This window comes from Heterocephalus glaber, unplaced genomic scaffold (assembly GCF_053883595.1).
Source record: "Heterocephalus glaber isolate CG9 unplaced genomic scaffold, H.glaber_assembly_v1.0 deba00000738, whole genome shotgun sequence".
NCBI lineage: Eukaryota > Metazoa > Chordata > Mammalia > Rodentia > Bathyergidae > Heterocephalus > Heterocephalus glaber.
The window spans coordinates 13,123,326-13,139,505 of record NW_028258161.1 but is presented as its reverse complement, the minus strand read 5'-3'; the positions used below and the strand labels follow the sequence as shown (position 1 = coordinate 13,139,505).

At 39.0% G+C, this 16,180-nt stretch overlaps 1 protein-coding gene and 2 pseudogenes across 26 annotated transcripts in view; 1 reads left to right on the top strand and 2 right to left on the bottom strand.

Moving 5' to 3' along the window:
• Zeb1 (zinc finger E-box binding homeobox 1) overlaps nt 1–16,180 on the top strand; it is a 200,398-nt gene that overhangs the window by 82,043 nt on the left and 102,175 nt on the right. The gene's annotated exons all lie outside the window — the stretch shown is intronic.
• Nucleotides 2,726–5,721, bottom strand: LOC106009695 (protein kinase C iota type pseudogene; annotated as a pseudogene).
• Nucleotides 8,519–9,745, bottom strand: LOC147829151 (uncharacterized; annotated as a pseudogene).

Below are 16,180 nucleotides of genomic sequence, written 5' to 3'. Positions count from 1 at the left end.
AGGACATGGTACGTAATAACTGAGTTTTACTTTAGCACATGTGATGCATTTTCTCTCTCCTCCTAGCTAATAATAACTACTATAAAAGTTAATGTATAAAAATTTTAATGAATTGTGATAGTATTTGCCAAAATTTTAGTTTGTATATATGTCAGTTAGTATGTTTTGTTTGGTTATTTTTATTAATTATATTGGTACTTTTAAGGTATACAATGTAATGACATTCATCTTTGGAAATTTGCACCTTTATATAGTCCATCTTGGTTTTTATTTTTGCCCCTTCCCCTGCCCTCCCTTCAACCCCTCCAGTCCCTCCCTATCTACAAAGACTTTGTTTCCATTTTTTTCTTTTCTCATATTAATTCCATTCCTTTCTTTCTTTTCCCCTACCCCTCCTATTTCCCCTTCCCCTTTGCCCCTTTTCTTCCAATTTCACATTATCTTTTATACCTTTTAGTCCTTATTTACACTTTCAGTTTCTCACACTACAGAAACTATTCATTTACACGTGTGTGCTATTTATTTCACTTAAGAGTATCACCTCAATGTGCATCCATTTAGCTATAAATGTCTCTAGTTTCTTGCTCTTTTTCACTGAGTAATACTCCGTTTTATAAAAAAAAAAAAAAACACATTTTCTTGATCCAGTCTCCGGTTGATGGGCAATTGGGTTGTTTCCAAGTTTTAGCTATCATGAATTCTGTTGCTATGAATATGGGTGTGCATATGTCACTGTGGTGTGAATCTTTTAATTCTTTGGGGAGGATACCCAGCAGGGAAATAGCAGGGTCAAATGGGACTACCAGTCTTGTTCTTTGAGGTATCACCATACTGATTTCCACAGTGGTTGTACCAGTGTACACTCCCACCAGCAGTGGAGTAGGGTTCCTCTTTCCCACCAGCATTTGTTATTGGTTGATTTCATGATAGCAGCCATTCTTTCTCAGGTGAGGTAGAATCTCAGTGTTGTTTTCATTTGCATCTCTTGAATGACCAGTGATTTTGAACATTTTTTCATATGTTTATTTGCCATTCCTGCTTCTTTGTGTGAGTAATGTCTGTTCATTTCAGATGCCCATTTTTGGATTGGGTCTTTAAATTTGGGAGGCCTGATTTTTTAAAGTTCTTTATAGATTCTAAATAGTAGACCTTTGTCCAAGGGACAGCTGGTGAAAATTTTTTCCCACATTGTGAGTTGTCTCTTCACACTGATGGTGGTTTCATTTGCTGTCCAGAAGCTTTTTAGTAAGAAGAGATCCCACTTGTTGATTGTTTGTGCTAGTTCACAGGCAACTGAGGTTTTGTTCATAAAATCTTTTCCTATACCAATGTCTTCAAGGCCAGTTTAGTGTTTCTGTTTTAATATTTAGATCTTTAATCCATTTCAATTTTAGTTTAGTCCATGGTGAGAGATATAGGTCTAGTTTTAATCTTTGGCAAGTTGAAAGCCAGTTTTTCCAGCACCATTTATTAAAGAGGCTATCTTTCCTCCAGTGAGGGTGTTTGGCTCCTTTGTCACAGATGAGGTGGCTGAGTATGTCTGGAGTTGTTTCTGCATCTTCTAATCTGTTCCACTGGTCCTCAGGTCTGTTTCTTTGCCAGTGCCATGCTGTTTTTATCACAGTAGCTTTGTAGTATAGTTTCAAGTTGGTGATTGTGATACCCACTACCTTGTCTTTATTGCCTAGTACTGCGTTTGCTATTCTAGATCTCTTCTTGTTCCAAATGAACTTTGGATTGTTTTCTCCAGGTCTGTGAAGTATGCTGCTGGGATTTCAATTGGGATTGCATTGAATCTATATAGCAGTTTTGGAAGTATAGCCATTTTCACTATGTATTTTTTTTAATTTTATTTATTTTATTTTTTATTTATGTTTATTAAACGTTTTATTTAAAGATTTTTAACATGAAAAAGAAGGTACACAAATACACATTACATTATGATGACCAAGGCAGTATTCTACATGACAGAAATCAAAACAAATTTATAAAGTAAATGTCCTCGCATTGAACAAGATGCTTGAAATTAATCCAGGATTCATATGCATAAAATGATCTGGCCACGGGCTTATGCAAAATAAATTATTTCCGAGAACACCAAAATGCCAACCATTCTGTCTGTAAACTGCCTTATTCCTGGTGAATGTTTTGAAAGACCTACTATATAATATGAAAAGAACTAGCGTGACACTTAAAGATGGCAAAAAAAAAGAATATAGGTAAAAACATATTTGTAGTGCAGTTCTGCATAAAATATGCAAGTCAATCTTACTACTTAAAAATCTATACTTTAAATTAAAAACAAAAGGGCCGGGGATTTAGCTCAGTGGTTCCAGCGCCTGCCTTGCAAGCGCAAGGTCCCGAGTTTGATCCCTGGTACCAAAAATAAAATAAAATAAAAATTTAAAAAAATAAACGTATTTCTTTTATGTTACAATTCTCTATAATTTTATGCTGTGGATAATGCTTTTTGCTTTAAAACAAGTTCCAGACATTAAGAGAAATATATATGGCTCACAAATGAATAAGCAAATGTCTATAAACATTTTCCTTTGTGTTTTTATTACTTTCAAACTTGAAAATTGAAGAAAAGGTAATAAATCTAAAAGCTTTGGAAAAGTTACATTTCTAATGAAATGGGGTACCTCAAAAAAGATAAAAAGGTAATTTATTAAATGCCTACAAATTTTAAATCATTCTAAATTTAAAATTAGTGTACTTAAAATTAAATTTTGCTCAGATTGTATCATTATAACCTATTTAGAAAATGATGGTTACTTTTCAAGTCCTTTGCATAAAAATAGGACTAGCATAGGAATGCTATAGATCTGGTAACTCTTTAAATAATAAATTACTGACCAGTAATTTTGATAAAAATATTTTGAAGAACTTTGCCTCTGAAATGAATTCTACTATGTATTTCATGTGTTAGCCTACTAAATAAAAAAACTTAACTAAGGAGATAGAACTATAACATATATGTGTTTTCTGCAGATTAATTTAAAAGTGTTATAATTTTTTGGATTCCCTGAAGACTACATAAACTGGGGTCTAAAAGGTATAAGTAATATGGTTTGAGATCAACAAGCATAGGTAAGACATTCTACTTAAAAGACAAATTATTTTCCTCTATAGTACATAACTAGAAAAAGTATTATACTTTCTGTCTCCACTCAACAAATGGAATGTTTTCATTTATCAACAAAAACATTCAATATTCCCTATTATAGACTGTAAGAATCAAGTATTAATCTAAATATAACTACAAAAAATAAATTAAAATTAGCTTCTAGACAGTTATGAAATGGTTCATTGAATCCAGGCTGGTAACCAGTTTTTCCAAGCATTAAATAGCAATAAGCAGAATGCATAGTTGACAAATGAGGATCAGACCCACTCTTCTTCATACATTGAAAGACGATTGATATACTCAAAACCTGCAAATTCGTATCCTTCCATTTTGCTCACAATGTCATTATCATCTGGAGTGAGCTGGACAGGTTCCTCAGTAAACTGAGAATCAAAGTTGTCCAACCCGAATCCCTCAGACATATTTGGTTTGAAGGGAGGCACTACTTGGTTTCGCTCCATCATATCCCAGCCAACATTTTGAAAGAATGGGTGCTCCTGAACATCAGCAAAGCCCCTCTGAGGATGGCAACCCAATCGTTCCTTTGGGTCCTTGCTCAGAAAACTCTTCAGGACACTTGCAGCTTCTACAGAGAGACACCGAGGTATGCGAATTTCTCTTTCCAAAACGACTTGATAGAGATCATTGTTTGAGTTTTGGTCAGGCTTATCAGAGCTCTCATCAAGATGAAAAGGAGACTCTCCAATCAACATCTCATACATCAGTACTCCAAGAGTCCACCAGTCCACACTGAAACCATAATCTTCCCCCCTTACAATTTCTGGAGCCAGGTAATTAGGAGTGCCACAGAAAGTGCTGGTCACATCTCCGGGCTGTAAGCCTTCCTTACATATGCAATAGTCGGTGAGTCTAATGTGCCCTTCTGAGTCCTGTAGAATATTGTCCAATTTCAAATTTCTATACAGTATCCCTTCTGATGAAGATAGTTGAAGGCTAAACTGATTTCTGCAGAGTAAAACCTGGCATGTTCTTCAGGAAGGATTCTTTGGTGCTGCAGATGAAACATCAGATCTCCACCATGTACATAGTCTAGAACAAAGAACAGTCTGCTTTCTGTCTGGAAGAAAGAATGCAGTCTTACAAGAAAAGGATGATTAGTGGTCTGCTGTAAAATGTGCTTTTCTGTCTGTACCCAATCAGTGTTGACAAACTCTTTTTTCACTGCTTTCATTGCATACACATGACCTGATTTTTTCAGTTGGACTAACAGTACTTTCCCATAACTCCCTCTGCCTATCACACGAAGCAAATCAAAGTCCTGAAGACCTAAACTAGGTGAAGCTTTGCCACTTTCCCTGTTGTTCCCTGCCTCATTCTCTTCATCACCTTCTTCTAAAGCCTCATGAGTTGCAAGGTTCTGTGGGGTTGCTGTCTGTGCAGGGTCTGAAGCCATGGATGATGGATCAACTGGCATCAGGGTGTCTGATGGTAAAGAATGCTGCCCACATTCAACTGTGATGACTGTGTGGCACTTCTTGTGAACCGAGAGTTTACATTTGGTGCCCTTATATACCTGGCGGCCAAGTCCCCCTACACGGTCTGGGCAGACAAAACAGTGAGTCTGCCTGCTGAAGCGTTTGGCTTGAAAAGTGTGGCCATTAGCACAATACAGCTTTCTCCAGTGGCCTGCAGCTCTGTGGTGGATGGATTTCTCTTCTCCGGGACAAGGCATTTTAGGATGTTCTGGTATACAAGGCGGTACGTGAACTAAGAGTTCATTTTGAGAACATGAGTTTTTTAGTCCAGAAAGCCTAAAGGCCTCTTCTAACTCCACCTGAGGTGACACAGTGTATGAGTCTCCTTTCTCATCTACCCAGTCTGTGGGGAAAAGCTGTTTATTGTCCAAACACCACATATCTCGATCTTTATCACAAAGGCCCGCAAGGGAGATGGAATTCTCAAAAGATGTTGTCAAGATGCCTCTTCCCAAAATCAGGGCCAATCGGGTAGAGGTGTGGGTCATGGAGGTGCCCAGGAAGAAGGGACCATAGACAGGTTGGCTGCCCAGGAAAACGGGCAGGAAGGGCTCAGAGAATGAGTGCGGCCTGACTTCCTGCAGGGACCACACTGGCCTGAACTCTGCAAGGCTCTCTGTGAAGTTGTTTCTCATAGTGGCAGCTAGGCCTGGCTGGATGTACACCGGGCTTCTCAGTGTCTCTCGGGGGCCGCTGGCTGTGACTTCATTCTCCCCCACTGGACTTTGACTCTCTAGGTTTTTTTGTGCCCGGGTCTGGGGAGACCTGCCCAGAGCTACGGGGTATTTCTGGGCCTGGTGATAGTTCCCCTGGGCTCTTTCCAGTTTCTGTACCTTTGGTATTTGGGCTTAGGGAGACTTCACAGAGGTACCTTGATTTTGATAGGTCACTATCAAAAAAAGTGGTCACTCCCCTGGAGACCGTCCCTGGGGTGTCTGTGACAGTCGTGTGGCTGCTGCAGTGTGGCCTGCGGCCTCTGGATGGAGTCAGCCGTCTTCTCAGTCTTTCACAGATACTTTCTCTGCCTGGGGTCCTGAGGCTGCGGCCTCGCGAAGTGGAGAAGCAGCTCAGCAGGTTCGCTGTTGACCGTCTCTGGCCAAGTGAGCTTGGGAGACGGTTGGTACTAGATTGTGATGCCCATTAGAAGGGTTCCAAGTTCTGTTTGAAGATATTGCCAAGGAAGAGAGGTCATGTTTTGGGGTTCCACAACCGAAGTTCCCCCTGTGATGTGAAAATCCTATGGCCCACCTTTTTCTTCATACTAAATAAATCAGTGCCTATTTACTTATTTTTTTTTTAAAAAAGAATGGGGCTGATCACCACAAGGTCAGTTAGCCTTAGATTAGAAATTTGAGACTTTCAGGGCCATCTCCGACCTCCTCACAGAGATTTTATAATTACACAAGGTGGACACTTACGTGCAAAATAACAATTCATATTCTTAGGGTAAATGATGTCATGAAAACAGCCTTCAGTGCTGTAGAAGGGTGTGAACACAGGGAGTGCACAGCTGCCTCCCTGCAGCCACTGACATAAGACTGCAGCCTCTCCTGCTTCTGAAGTTCTGGGTGATGTCGAGGCCTTCGGACTTAGTCCCACTCTTAGTGAAATCAATTCCGAGTCCATCTGCCAGGAGTGCTAGTGATGTGGCCCAGATAAGGGCAGCCAGCCACGGGACTCAAGCCTCTTTCATTCTCCTTGTTTCTTTATTTTATGTTCTCCAAGTATGTTTTGATTTTTGATTCTTTTGCTCATCTATTTTTCATTACTATAAAAAATATCTGAGATAAATCAACTCCTAAAGACAAAAGGGTTGTTCTGACTTCCAATTTTGGAGGTTCCAGTCCCGGATGGATTCACCCATTGCTTTGAGCCCATGGGTTCAGAGTGCACCATGGTGGAAGTGCATACTTCCTTCATGGCAAGTGAGTGAAGAACCAGGTCCCACAGTCCCTTCCAGTGCCTGTCCCCAGTGATCCCAAGACTGTCCAGAGGCCTGCCCCCTAAAGTGTCCACCTGGGGACTTGACCTTTAACATGTAGGGCTTTGGAGGACATTCAGGATCCAAACTATCGCAGTCCTTACCGTCATGGCTCCTCACTCTTTGTTTTTTTTTTCCTTTGGGACATTCGTCTGCCCTCGTGTTATCAATTACTATTTCTGTGCTGATTCCAAATCAGTCTCAGTTTGTTTCTTCCTCACAGTAACCTCATGTAGGGGGAGAAATTCATTCAACTTCACCCAGGGTGGTATCATATTCAGTACCACAGTGTCATACTGAAAGTCCAGACCAGGAAAACTGGGAAGCTTGGTCACCACACCTGTGACACAGGTGCTATTGGCCAAGGCAAGTTCATTATGAAAAGGATGTAGCTTGGCTGACAGGACTTCATTTGCATAGGCTTTTTTAAAAGACTCTGAGAACAATTCTAATAATGCCTTCACATGGTTTATATGATTTAAGAAAACTTCACAAGTAAAATAATTTAAGCACAATGACTTCTTAGAGTTCCTCTTGCCTTGGGTGGTGTTGGAGTGGCTCTAAACACATTTTTGCTTTGGAATACAATTTTCAGCATTTCAAAATATATCCTTTGTCATGATTTACTTTTTCATTTTAAATATTCACTTTTATACAAAAATTTTTATTGGTAATTTTATATTCTTTTCCTGAGGGATGTAAATTTCAAGACCTGCAAAATCTGGGCCTATCTCTGACTACTAGTTTCCCCATTTTGCACTTGAGGAATTAAAGCAGGTCAGACAGCTAGTAAGCAATAGACCCCAGTTCAAATCCCGGTCTCAGAGCCTGCATATCTTAAACCATTACTTTCTCTCAACCATTACATAATGGTTTTCTACCGTTATGCTCTTTATTAACATATTCTTAGCTACTGCATTATTATCTCTATCACCTACTATTAGTTGATACTACTCCAGTTGATATTACTCCAGTCAGTTGCTATTATACCAGTTAAACTCAAGTCTAGAGGCATCAGAGTCTGACTTATGACCCAAACTAATATTTTAGAATGTGACTGTAATACACTTATGAATCACTCAAGAAGGCAAAATGAGAACTGCATCATTAAGTGTTTTTGGTGTTGTATGAATGTCGCAAAGTGTATTTACACAAACTACAATGGTTCCAATGTCACTAGGCAATATAATCTCAAGGGGTCACTGTTGTATATACAGGTAGTTGTTAACTGAAACTTCCTTTATGCAGTACACGTTTATACACAACATGTACTTGGTAATAGGGTCTTTAAAGAGGAAATGAAGTTAAAATAAGGCCCTCATGCAGTGTGATTAGTGTTCCTATCAGAAGAGGAGATTAGGACACCAACATATAAGATTAGATGACCTTTATGATTCCACTTAGCTCCAAGTCTCCTAAAGTCTACATCCTATCTTTTCCAACCGACTGTTCAGTCTCAACCAAGGCTTATGCTGAACGTGCTGGCTCACTGCTTGCCTTCTATGTAGGTTATGCTCCCAGTTACAGAAAGGCAAAAAGTAAAAGGCACATAACCATTTAAAGAAAAACAGGTCTCCAGACTTCATGAAAAACTGAAACAATCTAATACATGGTCCACTGCAAAGTAAATATTTTAATTGGCAAGGGTAAAGCCAATCTGCTTAGCATGAAGTCTATCAAAGCATTTAAAAATACAAGATGCATATTCTTGGATCGTGTACATCATCAAATACTGAAGGCACAGAGAAAAACCAAGGCCTAAATAAAATTTGGGAATATTTAAAATCAGTAAGCTAGGAAAAAATAAGTAGACTATGAAACACCGTAGGAAGTTATTGGTTTTCAAAGCAATAATAAAAACTTTATTTTAAAAGCTGACAGAAAAAAAATCTTACCAATCAATAAAAGCACAAAAAGCAAGGCTGTGTTATGAGATTACCTGGATCTGTGCCCTATTTCCAGCTGTGATATTGGATATTGTCCAACATGCTTCCTTTTTGATAGATTCTTTAGGGCCACTCACCAAATGCAATAAACTCTGAAGAGCCGAGCAATTCAGAATTACCTGTGTCTGAATATCATCCCCTGTGACAATGTTTCCCACAGCCCGCAAAGCAGGAGAAACCACTTTATAATCCTTATGCATCAGTAGCTCCACAAGTCTCCTACATACTCCTGCATCAATGACTGCTTGAATTTTATCATTGGGTCCATCTGATAGATAGGAGAGGGCCCAGCAGGCATCAGTCAATACATCAGTGTCATTGACAAAAAGCAACCAGGAAAGCACATTCAGACAAGGGGAAACCTTTGCAAATTCTGGAGGTGGACTTTTCCCTCTACAGAGATTAGACGAAGCCCATACTGCATTCCGGGTCATGGTCAGGCGGTTTTGTTTTGAAAATAACTGCAAAAGAGGAGGAAGGATATTGCAGTCTAGGACATAGTCCCTGCACATGGTACTATCTCCAGCAGTGTTGCCCAGAGCCCAGACTGCCTCTTCCTGGACATCTTCAAACTCTGAGCTGAGCAATTCTATGAAGATGGGCACTGCTCCTGCCTGAATCACAATCCGGGTCTGAAGAGTATTTCCTGAAGCAATATTTGTCAGTACTCAAGCTGATTCAAACTGCAGTGTACAATTCTCTTTTCGTTTGAGGAATTCCACAAACCTGGCCACAACTCCTAGTGTGCTGATAACTTCATCAACAGAAGGGTTAGGTTCTTTTGAAAGCAGTTTTCTGAATTTCTGTGTTGCAGAAAGTTGTTGCTCTGGGCTATTAGAAAATATCTCAATCATGTCAGAAGTAATAACACCACCTGGTGCCATCTCCATGTTATTGATCTGGGCCTCATGAAAGCCACCATCTGACATAACTTCTTCTTCTGTTTCTTCTGCTGTAGCAACATTTCTTCACTTGAATAACTGCACCTCTCTTCTGGTTTCGTAGCTGTAATCCTTCTTCCTCCCTCCTTGTATGCATCTCATCTGGATTTAGAGATTTGTTCTTGTAACTTTTCAGGGGAAAGTTCTCTTTTCCTGGGGTGGTCATGATTTTGGCTCGAGGCACCCGATCCCAGTGCCACTGCTAGGGTGAGGTGCTCACTTGCCGGCCCGCCGTACCTCTCCCACTCACAACCTCCCAGAGCTGGTCCACTCCTCGGCGTTGCTCACCAGGCCTCTCTCTCCCCATTTTCACTATGTTGATTCTTCCTACCTCAGAGCAAGGGTTGTCTTTCCATTTTCTCACATCCTCTTCAATCGCTTTTTTTCAGAGTGCTGTAGTTTTCAGAGTAGAGGTCTTTGATTTCTTGTTAGGTTGATTCCTATGTATTTCAATTTTTTGGACGTTATTGTGAAAGGAATTGATTGCTCCATTTCTCTCTCAGTGAGTCTGTTGTTCGCCTAGAGGAAATCAATTGATTTTTGAGTGTTGAATTTGGTTATTAAGTCTAGAAGACTTTTGGTGGAGTTCTTGGGGTCTTCTATATTACAGTATCATGTCATCTGCAAATAATGACAGTTTGACTTCTACGTTTCCTATCTTTATTCCTTTTATTTCTTTCTCTTGTCTAATTGCTGTGGCAATGTTTCCAAAGCTATATTGAACAGGAGTGGTGATAGTGGACATCCTTGTCTTGTTCCTGATTTTAGTGTGAAGGATTTCAGTTTTTGACCATTTAGTATGATATTGGCTGTTGGTTTTTCATGGATGGCTTTTATCAGATGGAGGTAGAGTCTGTGTATTCCAAATTTTTGTAGGGTTTTTATCATATATGCATGGATTTTGTCAAATGCTTTTTCTGCGTCTATGCAGATAATCATGTGGTTTTTGTCCTTGGCTCTGTTGATATAGTGTAATTACATTGATTGATTTGCATATGTTGAACCATCCTTGCATCCCTGGGATGAATCCCACTTGGTCAGGGTGTATGATCTTCTTGATGATCTTCTGCATTCTATATGTCTGTATCTTATAAGGATTTTTGCATCTGTGTTCATTAGTGAGATTGGTCTATAGTTCTGTTTTTTGGTTGGGTCTTTCTCTGCTTTGGGGATCAAGGTGATGCTTGCTTCCAGGAATGAATTCAGGAGTACTGCTTCCCTTTCAATTTCACTGAAGAGTATAAACAGAAAAGGCAGTAGTTCCTCTCTAAATGTCTTGTAGAATTCAGCAGTGAAGCCATCAGGACCCAGGCTTTTCTTAGTTGGTAAGTTTTTAATTACATTTTCAACTTCATTGATTGATACTGGGTTGTTTAGAATTATTAGGTTTTCTTCATTTAACTTTGGTAATTCATATTTATCTAGGAATCTGTCCATTCTGTTTTCCATCTTATTGGCGTATGGGTTCTCAAAGTAAGTATTGATGATCCTCTGGGTTTCTGCTGGGTCCATTGTAATTTCACCCTTTTCATTCCTAATTGCATGGATTTGGGCCTTTTCTTTCCTTTTTTTGATAAGGTAGACTAAGGGTTTGTCAATTTTGTTGATTCTTTCGAAGAACCAGCTCTTGACTTCATTGATTTTTTGTATCGTTCTCTTAGTCTCCATTGCATTGATTTCTCCTTTGATCTTTATAATTTCCTCCCTTGTTTGAGCTTTGGGTTTGTCCTGCTCTTCTTTTTCGACAAGCTGGAGGTCAGCATCACATTGTTTGACTGAGCTTGCTCTGTTTTCCTAATGTGAGTATTCACTACTATGAATTTCCCTCATAAGACGGCTTTCACTGTGTCCCATAGATTCCAATATGTTGTACTGACACTATCAGTTAATTGTACGAACTGTCTGATTTCTTCTTTAATTTCTTCTGTGACCCATTGGTTATTCAGAAGTGTGTTGTACAGTTTCCATGTGTTTTTGAAATTCTTGCAGTTTCTTTTGCTACTGATGTCCAATTTTATCGCACTATGGTCTGACAGTATACAGGGGATAACTTCAATTCCTTTGCACTTACTTAAGCATGTTCTATGAGTGAGTATGTGGTCTATTTTAGAGAACGACCCATAAGCAGCTGAAAAGAATGTATATTCTGATTTTGTGGGGTGGAACACTCTGTAAACATCTATTAAGTTCATTTGTTCAAGAGTTTGATTGAGATCTAGTATTTGGTTGTTTATTTTTTGCCTAGTTGATCTATCTATTTGTGACAGCGGGGTATTGAGGTCCCCCACTACTACTGTATTAGTGCTTATATGATTTTTCATGTTCATTCGTATTTGTTTTATATAGTTGGGCGTGCTAGTGTTTGGTGCATATATATTCATGATTGTCATCTCTTCCTCTTGGATTGTTCCCTTTACAAGGATGTAGTGTCCTTCATTGTCTCTCAGTCAGCATTGGTTTGAAATCCACTTGATCTGCAAAGAGGATAGCTACTCCTGCTTTTTTTCAGGTTTCTGTTGAATGGAGTATTGTATTCCACCCTTTAACTTTCAGTCTATGAGTTTCTTTTTGAGTGAAGTGTGTTTCTCATATGCAGCGTATTGTTGGATCTTGCTTCTTGAGCCATTCTGCCAGTCTATTTCTTTTGATTGGTGAATTGAGACCATTAACATTGATGGTTATAACAGATATGCATTGACTTATCCTTGTCATGACCTTTTCATTTTGTTGGATTCTCCCCCTCTGTGTTTAATTTCTTGTCGTGCCCAATGCATTCATTCTACAGGGCTTCCTGGGGTTGTGATCCGGGTTGTCTTTTCCTACGATATTGTTTAAAATGTTCTGAAGGGCTGGTTTGGTATTTGTGAAGTTCCTATGGTTCTCTTTGTCACGAAAGTATCTTATTTCTCCATCCATTTTGAAAGATAGTTTTGTAGGGTACATCAGTCTGGGTTGGAGGCTGTTTTCCTTTAGGGCTTGAAATACATCGCTCCACGCTCTTCTTGCCTTGTGGGTTTGCATTGAGAAGTCTGCTGTGATTCTGATGGGCTTTCTTTTGTATGTGATTTGTTTCTTTTCTCTAACTGCTTGTAGAATTTTGTTCTTCTGTTGAGTTTCTGCAATCTTAACTATTATATGCCTATGTGTAGATTTTTTTTTTTAATCATGGCTGTTTGGAGTCCTGTATGCCTCACTTATCTGTATGTCAAGTTCTTTTTCCCTATTTGGGAAGTTTTCTGCCATTACTTCTGTGAACAGTTAAAAAAAATTTTTTTTTTGATAATGAGGATTGAACTCGGGACCTTGTGCTTACGAGGCAGGCACCAGATGTAAATAGTGTTTTTATGTCATCTGCACTCTCTCCTGTTTCTTCATTGACTCCGATCAGTCTTATGTTATTCTTTGCATCGTCTACCAGTTGCTGGATTGATTTCTTGTGGTCCCTTAATATTTTTAAGAAATTTTTCTTGTCCTGGTTACTAATTGCAATCCTATCTTCTCTGTCTGGAATTCTATCCTCGCATTGGCTCATTCTGCTGCGCAAACTTTCAATGGAGTTTTCAATCTCCTGGAAATCTGTTTGCGTCTCTTTTATGGATTCCATTTGTTTCCTCTGTTGGGATTCCATCATGTTCCTGAGCTCCTCTATTTTTTTATGTGTGTCCGCTCTAGATTTATTAATCATGTGTCATACTATGGACACAATCTCTGCTCTTATCTGAGAAATTATTTCTGGTTTCATTTTTTCCAGGTTCTCTTTCATTGCCAGTTCTGGAAGTCTAGGTGGTTGAGTATCAGATGGTTCCATCTCGTTGCTCTTTGGGGTTGCCTTAGGTGATCTGGAAGTCTGGTTTTGAGACTTATTTACATGTCTTCTCATTTCAACAGATGCAGCTTGCTCTGCCTTTGTTGAAGTGACTTTTTGCTCACCCAGTGGTCTTGAATTCTCAGCAAGTCACTGAGCAGCCTTCACTCTGCTGCTCACCAGTACACTAGTTCCTGGGTTCAGAGTGGTGGCCTTCTAGATCCCTGAGCTGACCTGTTGTCTGGGCAGGCTTCTGGCTGGGGCCAGAACATACTTGTGATGGTGTCTAGGTTGTCTCTTGCTGTGAGGCCTTTGGTTGGGGGCTGTGCACCCCAGTTTCTGTTGTCTGCACAGGATTTGGCTAGAGTCTCCTTGTGCTTATCAATGGTATCAGGGCGAGCCTCTGGGTATTGCTTGTGTGCCTGTACAGCTCTTCTCCAGGTGGGTCCCTGGCTGTGGCCATGGTATGGCAAGCCTCTGGCTGAAGCCCATGCCTGTGCAGCCCTTTTCTGGACAGGCCTTTGGCTTGGGCAGGTGTGCCTCAACCTTGGGTTGGGGCAGAGCCCTGGCTGGGATCCACCCGCAGCCATGCTAGTCCGGGCCACACAGCTGCTCCCTGGGATCTGCCTTGTTTGGTTATTTAAAAGATTAATTGGTCATAACAACATATAGCATCACTATCCAATAATGGCAGCCTCAAATCACAGTTATCTTGCCAATAGGTTTGAAAGTTAAAGGGACTGCTCTATGAGACTGGTTATAGTTTTGACATTCAGTTATGAAATTATTTGCTTCTCAGATAAGGCAAAAGTTTCTCATTCTCTATCTTTATGAATGACTCAGTGATTTTAGAGGTTGCTAATATTTCCACATCTTTGCCAGTTCATTACAGTGTATCTGGTTACAGTATCCCTGTCCTGTGTGGTGTTATATTGGGCACTTGGTACTGTTTCTATTAAAGACTTTGCCTATTAATTATCTCTTTTGTCTCATAATCCCTCAGCAAAGTAAAATTTAGTCCTCATTTGGATATAAATAGCATTGTTGAGTAGACTTTTTGATACATTAAATAAGGAGCACAGATCTGAAAGAATGATAAAAGCCTTTTTATGCTTTGTAAAATTTTAACCATTGATGGAAGACTGGAACTGAAATTTAACATGACGAAATCAGTTTTACTCAAATAGACAAGATTATTGAGAACCAGGAATCATAGATTTAGTTAATCCAGTATTATTAGTTATATATTGTTTATCATTCAGAGTAACTTACAGTCTTCTTCACCCAGGTCCAACATTTTTATATTGTAAAACAGCTTCAGTCAGATAGGTATTGCTGATGTAGGGTGTGATGCCCCAAAGTTTCCTCTTGGAATACAAAGGCCTTGTTTCCAAAGTAATTCACTGTTCAGGAAATTCTGTGAGAAGGTATTACAGTGCTATGAAAATAGCCCACATATATTGTATAAATTAAGAAAGGACACCTTAAGACTCCTGGCTTCTGCTATCACTACTACTATTGTTATTATTAGTGTAGAAGAAGATCTCTCTGATCTTGGGTGTGGTGGAGAGGGATAAGGGAGACAAAGACATTTTCTGTGGGATTATATCTCTTACAGTGTTTTCACGTTATATTCTAATTTTTCTCAAGTGAAGGATTTTTCTGTACTTTAAAAAAATTATAATTTAAAAATTTAAAAATATCATCTTACTGAATTTGTTTAAATCATCAGGCCTGTGTGTTGTTTTGCTGTTTTTTTAATACTCGGGATTGAACTCAGGGCCTTCCCTGTAAGCTACATCCCCAGCCATTTTTTCGTATTTTTTGTTTTGAAAAGTTAAGACTGGACTCCAATTTAGGACCTTCTGCTTCAGCCTCCCACCGTGCTGGGATTACAGGTATACAGCACCATGCCCAGGCAGGTTGGTTGGTTTTCTTTCAAACACTTGGTCTCTTAGAATACTTACAAAAACATGATTGTCTGCTTCTACAGGTGTTATCCCAGTCCTAGCTCTCTTTTTACACCTGATTTAGTATATACCTCAGTGATGTACTGTAAGACTAAATACATTTAATCATGAATTTATTTTTAAGTATTTATTTCAGCAGTATTTTTATTATTTTCTGTTTCCAAGATACGAGTTATAGTTCGTAACTGGGTACCAAATCAAAACTAAGCTCAGCCTAGAATGTAGAATTTTATATATTCCACTTATTCTTATACCTTCAATGCAGTCTCCTCTTGGTAACATTCTCATCATATGTGTCTGTTCCTGCTTCTCATCTTAATACATCATCTTTCCTCTTCAAGAATGTACCCTTTCTCTTCATTTAAACATTTAAAAAATTTGTGAAGGTTGAGAATTAGGTTGGTCTAGTTGTCTGATCTGGGTCGTTCTTTTATTCTGTATTGAATATTCTAGTTAATTAATGGTTTATCCCATATTATCATATAGTACAGTTCTTAATAGTGGTAAGCACTCTACTCAGTAAAGTTCACATTGTAAGAAAATAAATTGGCAATGTATTCAGTTCTTTGATGATGTAGGAAGTAGTTTACTTAGAAATTTAGATGTGTAGGCATGCTGGTTAATAAAAACTACTAATTTTTACAATCTAATATTTGCTATTTTGTTAATATTTTAGCGCTAGGGATTTATCTCAGTGGTTCTGCCGCCTGCCCTGCAAGCGCAAGGTCCCAAGTTCAATCCCCAGTACCCCCCCCAAAATTATATATATATATATATATATATATTTTAGATGGTAAATATGTCTAGTCTCCACTATCAACACCTAAAGTGGTACAGTATACTTAATAGATTTTCATAAAATGCTTGATCCAGTTAGCCCAAAAAGTATTTACTGAGCATCTGTTACATGC